The sequence below is a fragment of the Orcinus orca genome, chromosome 1 (genome assembly GCF_937001465.1).
Source record: "Orcinus orca chromosome 1, mOrcOrc1.1, whole genome shotgun sequence".
In the NCBI taxonomy this organism is placed as follows: Eukaryota; Metazoa; Chordata; class Mammalia; order Artiodactyla; family Delphinidae; genus Orcinus; species Orcinus orca.
The window spans coordinates 16,430,492-16,444,240 of record NC_064559.1 but is presented as its reverse complement, the minus strand read 5'-3'; the positions used below and the strand labels follow the sequence as shown (position 1 = coordinate 16,444,240).

General features: G+C 36.6%; 1 protein-coding gene across 1 annotated transcript in view; it reads left to right on the top strand.

The window, feature by feature from the left end:
- RRP15 (ribosomal RNA processing 15 homolog) overlaps positions 1-13,749 on the top strand; it is a 47,494-nt gene that overhangs the window by 30,610 nt on the left and 3,135 nt on the right. The gene's annotated exons all lie outside the window — the stretch shown is intronic.

Below are 13,749 nucleotides of genomic sequence, written 5' to 3'. Positions count from 1 at the left end.
TGCATATTATCTACCAGATATAACTTAGTTTTGTTTGTATAGCTAGCTTTTCATGGTTTTACAAAGAACTTTTCCATATTTTGAAAAAAAATTTTTCCTTGTTGATACCCCGTCTCATAAACTAACTGCAGTGTTGGACTAGCAAGAAGTCTGTACGTTTCATTGCTGCAAAGACCTTGGGGGTTGGGTACTTCAAGAAATTAAGGAGAAGAATGGAGGGATAATAATCACATATTACATTTAAAAGAATGACAAGGAGTTTTGTGTTGGCAAAAGCAGCCATTTATTTATATCAATGACCTTTATGGCTATGTGTGTATGTGATATGTGAGGGAGAGAGTATTTACTATTATCGTCCCTCATATTTCAGAAGAGGAAATAGGTAACATGCTGTCTTAGCCCATTCAAGTTGCTATAATAGATTAGCACAGACTAGGTGGCTGAAACAACAGACATTCATTTCTCAAAGTTCTGGAGTCTGGGAGTCCAAGATCAGGGCACTGGCAGATTTGGTGTCTGGTGAGGACCCGCTTCCTGGTTCATAGCCATGTCTTCTTGCTGTGTCCTCACATGGAGGAGGGGCTTATGTATGTTTTTTTTCATTTAAGCTTTTAACAAAGTTGTGATATTAAAACATTGGTGTCTCTTTTCTAGATAAATTCATAGCTCTGCTAATTTGTTTATAAATCTCAATTCTCACTAATGTACTATGTAATGTAGTAGGTATAAGAATAAGGATGTGCTTTAAGAGACTGACTGGCAGAGTGTATTCTAAATATTTCATGATCCTAATTGAGTATGAAAATGTATAGAGCACTTGTGTCAAAAGGCTCCTTGAGATGTTCTGTTTGTCTTTTTAGGCAGTATAGTCAGCTTTTAACAATTCTTAAGAGAATATAAACAATGAAGAAAATCAGGGATGCAGGAATGTTTCCTAAGACTTAATTTTGTGGAGCTAGATGTATATAGATAGCAAGTTAGAACAGAAGAAACCAAATAGAACCACTTTGAACAAGGACATAAGTGTTAAGTGCATAGTAAAGTGAAGGGCAGCAAATGAAATAAAAGCAAAAAACAGTATAGTGGATGAAAAAAAATGCATCAAAAAAGCTTGTTTTCCAGGAATATTAGGCCTGAATTCTTGGAAAGCCAGGCAGCATTAGGTTTTCTTAGAGAGTTCTGTACATTTAATATGTGCTTGGGCTGTAATTAAAGGTGACATGATTTCAGCATCTTGATCTTTTTTCCTGGGATCTCTTATTAAATGCTTTTCTAGTTTGCTTGGATCTTAGAAATTACCCATCTGAATTTGTAAACTGTACAAGAATCTGGAAACTAAACAAAAAGTTAACAAAAATGAAGCCCAGTGGGCTTGTTGCCTGGAATACCATCCTAGTAAGAGTTAAACAAGCTTGTGAAGGAATAGAGAAGGCAAAAATTGATAAAGGCAAGTAGGAATTGCTTATTAAGAATTCTGTGGGAATCAGAGAAAAGTTTGATTTGTTTAGATATGGGATCTTTCATATAAACTTGAATCAGTAGGTTCTTCATTGGAATTCTCGTATATTCTAGATTGAAAATTTTCAGTCCTTTATGATTGAATTTTCAGTTCTTTAGAGGTATGTTAACAATGTCTTGCACAATTAGAAAATCATTTGTGCTCTTATTTAAATTCTAAAGATTTGGGGCTATATTTTACTTCTTTTGATTTCTACCAGAATACATTTTTTTATATAAAGGGATTTCTCATATACCCTTCATTTCAAGGCAGAACTTTTAGATAGGATTTAATATGTCAACCAAAAAAAAAAAGAAAAAAAAAAAGAAGCAGGAGTCTGCAAATAAGAAAAGAGTTTATTTGGGGTCTTAAGAATTGCAGTTTGGGAGATGCAGACGATTCGGTTGATCCCAGAAGAGTGTTACAGGGAAGAGAAAGTTTCATCATACAGATGAAAAGCCATGAGGTTGTTAAAAGTCACCCGACGAGAATTGTGATTGACTCTGACTGAAGTCAGAAAATATTTTTGTCCTTAAGAAATCATGAGTTGTTTTAGGGTAGGGTCCAAAAAGTAGATAGGCTATGCTGTCACGAATTTCTGGTAGATGTTCTGGATGGCTTCATCAGGTCAAAGGGTGAGATTCCATCCAGGCTGAGATGTGCATAAGTCACACTTCTTTAATGGCCCCTTGGCTGTGTTTTAGAGGGCTCTCTTAGCAATACTGACTCCATTTTGATTTTCCTTTCACAAATGTAGGGGAGATTACTAACTACAGCTGTAAATAGCTTACAAAAATTTGCAACAACAAAGGTATTAAGATGAATTTAACCAGTGGTATGAACCTTTTTTAGTTTAGGTGAAAATAAATTAAAATGGAAACAGAACGCTCTTCTTAGGGAAAGCAATGAAATCAGCTATTGCTGATTGCTAAATTTAGATATGATTATAATGTTTATTTTTTTAGGATTTGACTTTAATTTTCCCCCTTCAAAACTGAAATGAGGTTAAGCTCTTAATTATTTGGTATTAGACTAATGAATAATTCCAAACCTCTGTTTTCAGTTTTCTTTTCAATAGCTGCCAGTGTATGTTTGAACCTTGAAATGGAAGCTGATTAACATTTTTAAGGGTTGTCTTCATCTTCAAAATCAACACAGACTGCTTCTGTATGATCTTGATTAAATATTTGTGTAAAACCAGGCCAGTGAGGGTGGGGACTATTTTGTTTCCTTGCGTCATATGGTTTTCATTAAGTTTTTTGCATTTAAGTCAGTTTTATTTTTCAGTTGATGTAGGCACAGAGAGTTGTCTTGTAGGTTGCTTTAGGTCATTGAGTCATTGCTGCCTTGCAGTAACCCTGACAGACTTCATAAGTTGCTAAATTTTTATCAATCCCGTCTTAGATGTCAAGACATCCAGACTTAGATGTCAAAACAACTTCCATCTGATGGTGGTAAATATCTGTGCCTCACATGTACAGTATGATTAACTGTCTCTTACATTACATTTATGCCAAGGTTAAGAAACGAAAGTACATTTAATTTCTTTCAGGTCTCGGACCTCTATCTAAACTTTCTCATTTGTAGTGTTGTAGTCAGTGGTTAACAATGAATCACATCCAGAACTCTCTTGGTTTTTTATTCCTGTTGTAAACATAATACATCATATTGCCACTACTTCTATTTTACAAATAAAACAAAAACCTTTAATTCTCGTGATGTCTTAACATTTAATGAAACCTATCTAGGGATCACCCTAGGAAAATTTTACCAACAAATGACACATTTGGAATTTGCTTCAAGCTTTCTCCTTTTCTTATATTAATCTCTGATCCACCTTTTCTTTGTGGGTGCTCCAAGCATTTAGGAGGTTTTCTACTTAATGGTTAAGTCATCTTTATGGAAAAGATCCAGTAAGTTGAAATTATGTAAATCTGTTGTGTGAGATAATTTGCCCAAGTTTTGACTTTCGTAGAAATTATCTGAAAGTGTATTCAGTTGTTTTCAGTGTACTTTAGTACTCACTCTACTGTGTAATTTTTAGGTTATAACAGATGACTTAGTAATATATTGTGTTCATATTGATTAAGTTGTAGAGCAGTGTAGTATTATGGAAAGAACTTGGGCTTTGGAATCAAATGGATCTGGATTTAAGTATTGACTCAGCTGTTTATTAACTCTGACTTAAATAAGTTGCTTCACTTCTTTGAGCCTCAGTTTCCTTATTAAAGATGAGAAGGATGATGGCAATCTGGCTAGGAAACTTAGGAGAATTAGAAGCAAGGGAATATTATATAAAGTGTCTGGCACATAATAGCTTCATAGTATAATTCTTTTTTTCATTGAATAAGTTAGAAAGGAAAGCAGAATCATTATGGTTAATAAAACCAGAAAGGTTTCTTGGGGGAGATTTTTTTAGGAAGATGTTGGAGGAGGCTTGTAAAACTTGGGGATTTGTGGAAATGATTGAAGAATAGTTGGTTTTCTCCTTGTTGTCCTGTTTTTTCCTTTTTAAATTAATTTTTACTTAGGCATATAGTTTAAAAGACCACATTTTGCCAAAAAGTTCATTATCAAATAAAGCAGTTTTCTGCACCATTCTGTCTACTCTGCACGGCTCTGACCCCAGGGCAACCTGGGCAACCAGGACAGCTGGCTCCTGTGGCTAGTTCTGCTGGCACTTACACATCTCATATTCCCAGCTATCACAGAGCCAGATCTTTTGATTTGTCAATTTGAGGTGTTACCTGTTGGCTTTCTCTTATTGTAGGCAAATATTTCATTCCTCTTACACATTCTGTTTCCTCCCGGATGTCCTTTCAATATAGTTAGTTTATAATTTTTTGCTAATTCAGTGTTCAACATATATTATTATGCCTGCACAAGTATTATTTACAGCTGAAGATTGTAATATTCCTTACTTATGTTTCCTTTCTATTTGTTTTTCCTGAAATGAATAATTGCCTTGATTTTCATATTTAACGTCCACAATTTATTTAGTTTTTCAAAATGAAATTACCTCAGGTAATGTATCTATTATAAAAACTTTATTGGAGACATTCTCTCCTAGAATCCTCTATTTTCCTTTTTCTGGGTTGATTGCTCCCTTGGGCCGCTTCACAGTTGTCATCCTGGGACGTAAATTTCTTCTGATCCTTGGAATGTCTGCTGGATTGGATTCCCTATTTCCTGGATCTCGTATCTTCTTCTTTCTTGGTTTACTCCCACTGTTTCGGTAAAGCATACCCTCTAGGGGTTTTGTCCAGTTAAAATGATGGGACTGTGGCAGTTGGCTGGTGATGACAGCTCTCAGCAGCCTTTCCCGAGGTCACCGCTGCAAGCTTTCCTCCCTGCCTGACTAGTCACCGTGCTGGAGTCTCCATTCAGTCTCATCCTGGACATGCCCTTCTCTTTCCTGCATTGGATGTCCTTATTTTTTTCTTTCCTGTGTCTTTCTCTTCTTGATTTACTCCACCTTTTTGTGGAGGGCATTCTCAGTAGTTTCTCGAGAAAGGCTTAATTGGAAGTAAAGTTTTGGGTACCTCATGTGTCTGAAAGTGCCTCTATTCTGTCCTCACACTCGAATAATAGTGTATCTGGGTATTAAATGTTCAATTGGAAATTCTTTTCTTTTAGCATTTGGAAAGCATTCATCTATTGCTTTTTTGCTTCCGGTGGTGCTGTAGGAAAATCTGAATCTTATTCTGATTCCTGATCATCTGTATGTATGTGATTTATTTGTTTGCTTTCTGGCAGCTTATAGCGCATTCTTTTAGCACCCCTTTGTTCTGAAACTGTACATGGTGTCCTTGATGTGGCTTATTTTTTTTTTAGTGTTTTGGACTTTCAGGAGGGCTCCTTTCACTCTGGAAATGTGTGTCCTTCATTTTCGGGAAATTTTCTTGAAGTATTTCATCAATTTTCCTCCTCTCCATTTTTGCATATCTCTGTCTGTAGACCTGTTATTTGTATGTTAAACGTCTTGGACTGGTTCTCGAATTATCTTACTTTTTCTTCTGTTTTCCATCACATTTTTCTTTTTACTCTTTTCTGCGTGGTTTCCTTAACTTTGTCTTCTCACCCTTATAATAATTTTTTTATTTCTGCCATCGTGTTTTAAATTTCAAGCTCTTTGTTATTCTCTTAATGTTTATTTTAAAATAGTAACTGTTCTCTCTTTGTGGATGCAATATAATCTTCTAACTCTTCAAGGATATTAATGGTATTTTCCCCTAAATTTTCTTTATTTGAATAGTTTCTTTTTTTTTTAAAGAAATAAGTGAAAAAGCTCAATTCCCACTCTTCTCCAGTGATCATATCAGGAGGATTATGAGAAATACTATTAATATGGACTATGCCCCAGGCACTAAAAACCAAACCACACCAAGGCAGTATTGTCCTGTCATGCATTTTGTCCTAGCAGAAACATCTTGTTTTCCCCAGAGCTTCTTGTTTTTGTAAAAGACACTAAAAGCAACTGACTAAAGTTTATCCACTATATTCTCTTTTTAATTTAATTTAATTTATTTTTTAAACAACAGATTCTTATTAGTTATCTATTTTATACATATTAGTGTGTATATGTCAATTGCAATCTCCCAATTCATCCCACCACCACCCCTCCCCCTGCCGCCACTTTCCCCCCTTGGTGTCCATACGTTTGTTCCCTACATCTGTGTCTCAATTTCTGCCCTGCAAACCAGTTCATCTGTACCATTTTTCTAGGTTCCACATATATGCATTAATATACGATATTTGTTTTTCTCTTTCTGACTTAACTTCACTCTATATGACAGACTCTAGATCCATCCACGTCTCTACAAATGACTCAATTTCGTTCCTTTTTATGGCTGAGTAATATTCCATTGTATATATGTACCACATCTTCTTTATCCATTCGTCTGTCGGTGGGCGTTTAGCTTGCTTCCATGACTTAGCTATTGTAAATAGTGCTGCAATGAACATTGGGGTGCATGTGTCTTTTTGAATTATGGTTTTCTCTGGGTATATGCCCAGTAGTGGGATTACTGGGTCATATGGTAGTTCTATTTTTAGTTTTTTAAGGAACCTCCATACTGTTCTCCATAGTGGCTGTATCAATTTACATTCCCACCAACAGTGCAAGAGGGTTCCCTTTTCTCCACATTTCTCCAGCATTTGTTGTTTGTAGATTTTCTGTGGATGCCCATTCTAACTGGTGTGAGGTGATACCTCATGGTAGTTTTGATTTGCATTTCTCTAATAATTAGTGATGTTGAGCAGCTTTTCATGTGCTTCTTGGCCATCTGTATGTCTTCTTTGGAGAAATGTCTATTTAGGTCCTTTTTTGGATTGGGTTGTTTGTTTTCTTAATATTGAGCTGCATGAGCTGTTTATATATTTTGGAGATTAATCCTTTGTCCATTGATTCCTTTGCAAATATTTTCTCCCATTCTGAGGGTTGTCTTTTCGTCTTGTTTGTAGTTTCCTTTGCTTTGCAAAAGCTTTTAAGTTTCATTAGGTCCCATTTGTTTATTTTTGTTTTTATTTCCATTACTCCAGGAGGTGGATCAAAAAAGATCTTTCTGTGATTTATATCAAAGAGTGTTCTTCCTATGTTTTCCTCTAAGAGTTTTATAGTGTCTGGTCTTACATTTAGGTCTCTAATCCATTTTGAGTTTATTTTTGTGTATGGTGTTAGGCAGTGTTCTAATTTCATTCTTTTACATGTAGCTGTCCAGTTTTCCCTGCACCACTTATTGAAGAGACTGTCTTTTCTCCATTGTATATCCTTGCCTCCTTCGTCATAGATTAGTTGACGATAGGTGTGTGGGTTTATCTCTGGGCTTTCTATCCTGTTCCATTGATCTGTTTTTGTGCCAGTACCATACTGTCTTGATTACTGTAGCTTTGTAGTATAGTCTGAAGTCAGGGAGTCTGATTCCTCCAGCTCCGTTTTTTTCCCTCAAGACTGCTGTGGCTATTTGGGATCTTTTGTGTCTCCAAACAAGTTTTAAGATTTTTTGTTCTAGTTCTGTAAAAAATGCCATTGGTAATTTGATAGGGATTGCACTGAATCTGTAGATTGCTTTGGGTAGTAAGTCATTTTCACAATATTGATTCTTCCAATCCAAGAACATGGTATATCTCTCCATCTGTTTGTATCATCCTTAATTTCTTTCATCAGTGTCTTATAGTTTTCTGAGTACAGGTCTTTTACCTCCTTAGATAGGTTTATTCCTGGGTATTTTATTCTTTATGTTGCAATGGTAAATGGGATTGTTTCCTTAATTTCTGTTTCTGATCTTTTGTTGTTAGTGTATAGGAATGCAAGAGATTTCTGTGCATTAATTTTGTATCCTGCAACTTTACCAGATTCATTGATTAGCTCTAGTAGTTTTCTGGTGGCCTCTTTAGGATTCTCTATGTATAGTATCATTTCATCTGCAAACAGTGACAGTTTTACTTCTTCTTTTCCCATTTGTATTCCTTTTATTTCTTTTTCTTCTATGATTGCCGTGGCTAGGACTTCCAAAGCTATGTTGAATAATAGTGGTGAGAGTGGACATCTTTGTCTTGTTCCTGATCTTAGAGGAAATGGTTTCAGTTTTTCACCATTGAGAATGATGTTTGCTATGGGTTTGTCGTATATGGCCTTTATTATGTTGAGGTAGGTTCCCTCTATGCTCACTTTCTGGAGAGTTTTTATCATAAATGGGTGTTGAATTTTGTCAAAAACTTTTTCTGCATCTATTGAGATGATCATATGGGTTTTTTTTTCAATTTCTTAATATGGTTATCACATTGATTGATTTGCATATATTGAAGAATCCTTGCATCCCTGAGATAAATCCCACTTGATCATGGTGTATGATCCTTTTTAATGTGTTGTTGGATTCTGTTTGCTAGTATTTTGTTGAGGATTTTTGTATCTATCTTCATCAGTGATATTGGTCTGTAATTTTCTCTTTTTGTAGTATCTTTGTCTAGTTGTGGTATCAGGGTGATGGTGGCCTCATAGAATGAGTTTGGGAGTGTTCCTTCCTCTGCAATTTTTTGGAAGAGTTTGAGAAGGATGGGTGTTAGCTCTTCTCTAAATATTTGATGGAATTCACCTGTGAAGCCATGTGGTCCTGGACTTTTGTTTGTTGGAAGATTTTTAATCACAGTTTCAATTTCACTACTTGTGATTGGTCTGTTCATATTTTCTATTTCTTCCTTGTTCAGTTTTGGAAGCTTATACCTTTCTAAAAGTTTGTCCATTTCTTCCAGGTTGTCCATTTTATTGGCATAGAGTTGCTTGTAGTAGTCTCTTAGGATGCTTTGCATTTCTGCGGTATCTGTTGTAACTTCTCCTTTTTCATTTCTAATTTTATTGATTTGAGTCCTCTCCCTCTTTTTCTTGATGGGTCTGGCTAATGGTTTATCGATATTGTTTACCTTTCCAAAGAACCAGCTTTTAGTTTTATCGATTTTTGCTATTGTCTTCTTTGTTTCTGTTTCATTTATTTCTGCTCTTGTCTTTATGATTTCTTTCCCTCTACTAACTTTGGGTTTTGTTTGTTGTTCTTTCTCTAGTTCCTTTAGGTGTAAGGTTAGGTTGTTTATTTGAGATGTTTGTTGTTTCTTGAGGTAGGATTGTATTGCTGTAAACTTCCCTCTTAGAACTTCCTTTGCTGCAATCCCATAGGTTTTGGTTCGTCACGTTTTCATTTTCATTTGTCTCTAGGTACTTTTTGATTTCCTCTTTGATTTCATCAGTGATTTCTTGGTTATTTAGTAACGTATTGTTTAGCCTCCATGTGTTTGTGTTTTTTACATTTTTTTCCCTGTAATTGATTTCTAATCGCATAGCATTGTGGTCAGAAAAGATGCTTGATATGATTTCAATTTTCTTAAATTTCCTGAGACTTGATTTGTGACCCAAGATGTGATCTATCCTGGAGAATGTTCTGTGTGCACTTGAGAAGAAAGTGTAATCTGCTGTTTTTGTATGGAATGTCCTATAAATATCAATTAAGTCCATCCTGTTTAATGTATCATTTAAAGCTTGTGTTTCCTTATTTATTTTCATTTTGGATGATCTGTCCATTGGTGTAAGTGAGGTGTTAAAGTCCCCCACTATTACTGTGTTACTGCCAATTTCCTCTTTTATAGCTGTTAGCAGTTGCCTTATGTATTGAGGTGCTCCTATGTTGGGTGCATATATATGTATAATTGTTATGTCTTCTTCTTGGATTGATCCCTTGATCATTATGTAGTGTCCTTTCCTTGTCTCTTGTAACATTCTTTATTTTAAAGTCTATTTTATCTGGTATGAGTATTGCTACTCCAGCTTTCTTTTGATTTCCATTTGCATGGAATACCTTTTTCCATCCCCTTACTTTCAGTCTGTATGTGTCCCTAGGTCTGAAGTGGGTCTGTCATAGACAGCATATATATATGGGTCTTGTTTTTGTATCCATTCAGCGAGCCTGTGTCTTCTGGTTGGAGTATTTAATCCATTCACGTTTAAGGTAATTATCGATATGTATGCTCCTATTACCATTTTCTTAATTGCTTTGGGTTTGTTTTTGTAGGTCCTTTTCTTCTGTTGTGTTTCCCATTTAGAGAAGTTCCTTTAGCATTTGTTGTAGAGCTGGTTTGGTGGTGCTGAATTCTCTTAGCTTTTGCTTGTCTGTAAAGCTTTTGACTTCTCCATTGAATCTGAATGAGATGCTTGTCAGGTAGAGTAATCTTGGTTGTAGGTTCTTCCCTTTCATCACTTTAAATATGTCATGCCACTCCCTTCTGGCTTGTAGGGTTTCTGCTGAGAAATCAGCTGTTAACCTTATGGGAGATCCCTTGTATGTTATTTGTCATTTTTTCCTTGCTGCTTTCAATAATTTTTCTTTGTCTTTAATTTTTGCCAGTTTGATTACTGTGTGTCTCGGCATGTTTCTCCTTGGATTTATCTTGTATGCGACTCTCTGCGCTTCCTGGACTTGGGTGGCTATTTCCTTTCCCATGTTAGGGAAGTTTTTGACTATAATCTCTTCAGATATTTTCTCTGGTCCTTTCTCTCTCTCTTCTCCTTCTGGGACCCCTATAATGTAAATGTTGTTGAGTTTAATGTTGTCCCAGGGGTCTCTTAGGCTGTTTTCATTTCTTTTCATTCTTTTTTCTCTATTCTGTTCCACAACAGTGAATTCCACCATTCTGTCTTCCAGGTCACTTATCTGTTCTTCTGCCTCAGTTATTCTGCTGTTGATTCCTTCTAGTGTATTTTTCATTTCAGTTATTGTATTGTTCATCTCTGTTTGTTTGTTTTTAATTCTTCTGGGTCTTTGTTAAACATTTCCTGCATCTTCTCCCTCTTTGCCTCCATTCTTTTTCTTAGGTCCTGGATCATCTTCATTATCATTATTCTGAATTCTTTTTCGGGAAGGTTGCCTATCTGCACTTCATTTAGTTGTTTTTCTGGGTTTTTATCTTGTTCCTTCATCTGGTACATAGCCCTCTGCCTTTTCATCTTGTCTGTCTTTCTGTGAATGTGGTTTTTGTTCCACAGGCTGCAGGATTGTAGTTCTTCTTGCTTCTGCTGTCTGCCTGAATAGTTTCTTTTTCCTGCAATTTGCTTTTTATTTTTCATTTATTTATTGAATTTTATTTTATTTATTTTTTATACAGCAGGTTCTTATTAATTATCTATTTTATACATATTAGTGTATATATGTCAATCCAGTCTCCCAAGCAAGTTGCTTTTTAAATGCTTGTGTTTATGTTATTCTCTGTCTTCTTTCTGATAAACCTTAGTTGTCTGTTCATGACTAGAACAAATAATCCTAAAAAGGTTATTGGAAACTCTGAGTATGTGGATATTGTCCACATGACATGTGAGCTTTAATGTAGGCTTCTCTCTGTGGGTTATTTATTATTAACTGGTCAGATTTTCTAGAGTATTCCTGATCTCCTGCCTGGAGAAAAAAGATCTGCTGACCAGCATTTTGGGAGCCCAATGTGAGAAGAAGGCTGGGACTCATTGTTGGGGGTGGAGTGTGTGTGTGTGTGTGTGTGTGTGTGTGTGTGTGTGTGTGTGTGTGTGTGTGTGTGTGTGTGTGTGTGTGTGTAACCTAATCCCTTGGTTTTGGTACTGCACCTATGCCTTCATCTGTGCTAGCTCATAACCTCTCCAGGGGTTAAACCTCAGATGTTCTGCCAGGGGAGTGTGGAGTGGGGAACGGATCTAGAGACCTGATTGTTTCTTAAGATAACTGTCACCCAATTCTCTTTATTTTGGTTCCTCTGTTCTTACCCTCACTTCCAGAAGTACCCAGAACTGCCCGTTTCTAAGTTTTGGGTTTTTTCCCCTGAACATTCTGCCGTGTGATTTGGATTAGCTGTCAGCCTGACAGTCGCAGTTGTAGGATTCACCTTCCTTGGCTTTGCCAAGACAGTTGCCTCCAGTCCATCTGCTTCCACCGTCTAAAACTTTGTGGCTGTTTTTCTCTTTGGATCTTGTCCTAGTGGATTATGTCTTTAAAACAGCAGTCACTTTTCCTTTGTTGCTTAAGCTGTGCAGTTGAGCAGGCCTAGTTGTCTATGTTCACACAGCCGCCTTCACACGGATCCCCTGCCTTCGTTCTTGCTGCATATTTCTTCAGCATGTGGAGGCATTAGAAGTTAAAGGGTCATCTTGAGAGAGGTTTGTTTTCTTGAGCTGCCATCTTGAGAGATACTATAGAAAATACCTGGTTTTAAACTATATTAACCTACACTTGTTCGTACTAAATTTTATGTTGTCAGTCTTTTTCTCCATATTGTTGCTTTGTGGTATAAAAATGCCACTGTAATGTAGCTTGAATGATGGCAGTCTGTCAGGCATCCAGTGCTGTGTCTGCATTGGATTCCAAAATCTGAAATCTTTTCTCTCTCAGCCGTAAAGTGTACTTAGTCTTACAGCAGTGAAAGAAAACTGTCTCTAAGAAATATTTGTCCTTTCATTTGGTGGTTCTCAGGCTGTAGTGAGCATCAGAAGCGCTGGTTGGCTTATTAAAACAGCTTAAACCAGAGTTTCTGATACAGTAGGTCCGGAACAGGGCCCAAGTTTTGGGGGTTGTTGTTTTTTTAATGTTTCTGTATTTATGGGCCTGAGATTGTGAATTCCTAACAAGTGATGCTGATGCTGGTGTGAGGGCCACACTTTGAGACTGACTGAAGCAGACTGTATGAGTGCTTGAAAACCAGAACGCCACCACCAAGACCCTCCAGTAAAGCTTTACTTCATTATTTTCCAGTTGGACAATTGAGAAGAGCTTTGAATTTATGCTATGATCGCTCTCTTTGCCTAAAACATACGTTTACTTGATCGTCTTGATCGAGACAGTAGGTCTAACCATTTAAATTAATGAATCCTTTCCTTTGGTCCACTGTTATTCCTTTCTTTCTTTCTGAACTGCCTGTTTGAGATTTTGTCTTCGTCTCCCCTTCTTCCTTCCCTTGTTTCTTGTGGTGCCTGCAACTCTGTGATGCGGCAGAAGTTGGCTGTCAGGGTGAGCTCTCATGTAGAAGCAAGTCTGCATTGAGGTCGGTCACGTGGGGTCTGCCTGCTCTGGGTCAGTAACGTGTTCATAGCATGTTGGGTGTAGTTATTTAAACATGGAGCCTTACCATTAAGGTTGTGCATACTCGCATGTAAACACAAACATTAATGTCAGGCTGTCTTTACTAGTTAGTAATTTGTGTATGCCTATACCAGGAAGCATACACTTTTTAGAATTTAATTGAAAACTTTGAATAATTAATTTGGCAGGAGAAGTGTTACAGTTATTGGTTCTAAGTGGATCTCTGTTCATTGGGAGCAACTGTCTCTTTTAAGTAAGGTGAAGAGATTGGCAAAGAAAACTTCAGTTGAATCAGGGAAAATGGCCTTTTATCCAGTTAGGTAATTTAATCTGACAGAAGCAGAAATCGTTTTTAGGAATGTAGGTTTGACACTATAGAGATGAGGGATGGGGAGGTGTTAGCATCCTCTGTGAGCAGCGTTATAAATTGCCTTTCTACTTCATTACTCTCTATCAATGTGGCGTGAAAAGCATTGGAACTGTTTTACTGTTGGGTTTAACCTAGCACAGATGTTTTTGTTTCTTTATGCTGGTTAAATTATAGTACAAAGTGCACTGTTTGATTCACTAAGTCATTTCTGCAAATCTTTGGTCACATTTATATGCTGTCCAGTCTTTGGGTTCTACTGAGGGACAAGCCCTGAGGAGTAAGCCAATAGGAGATTTTTC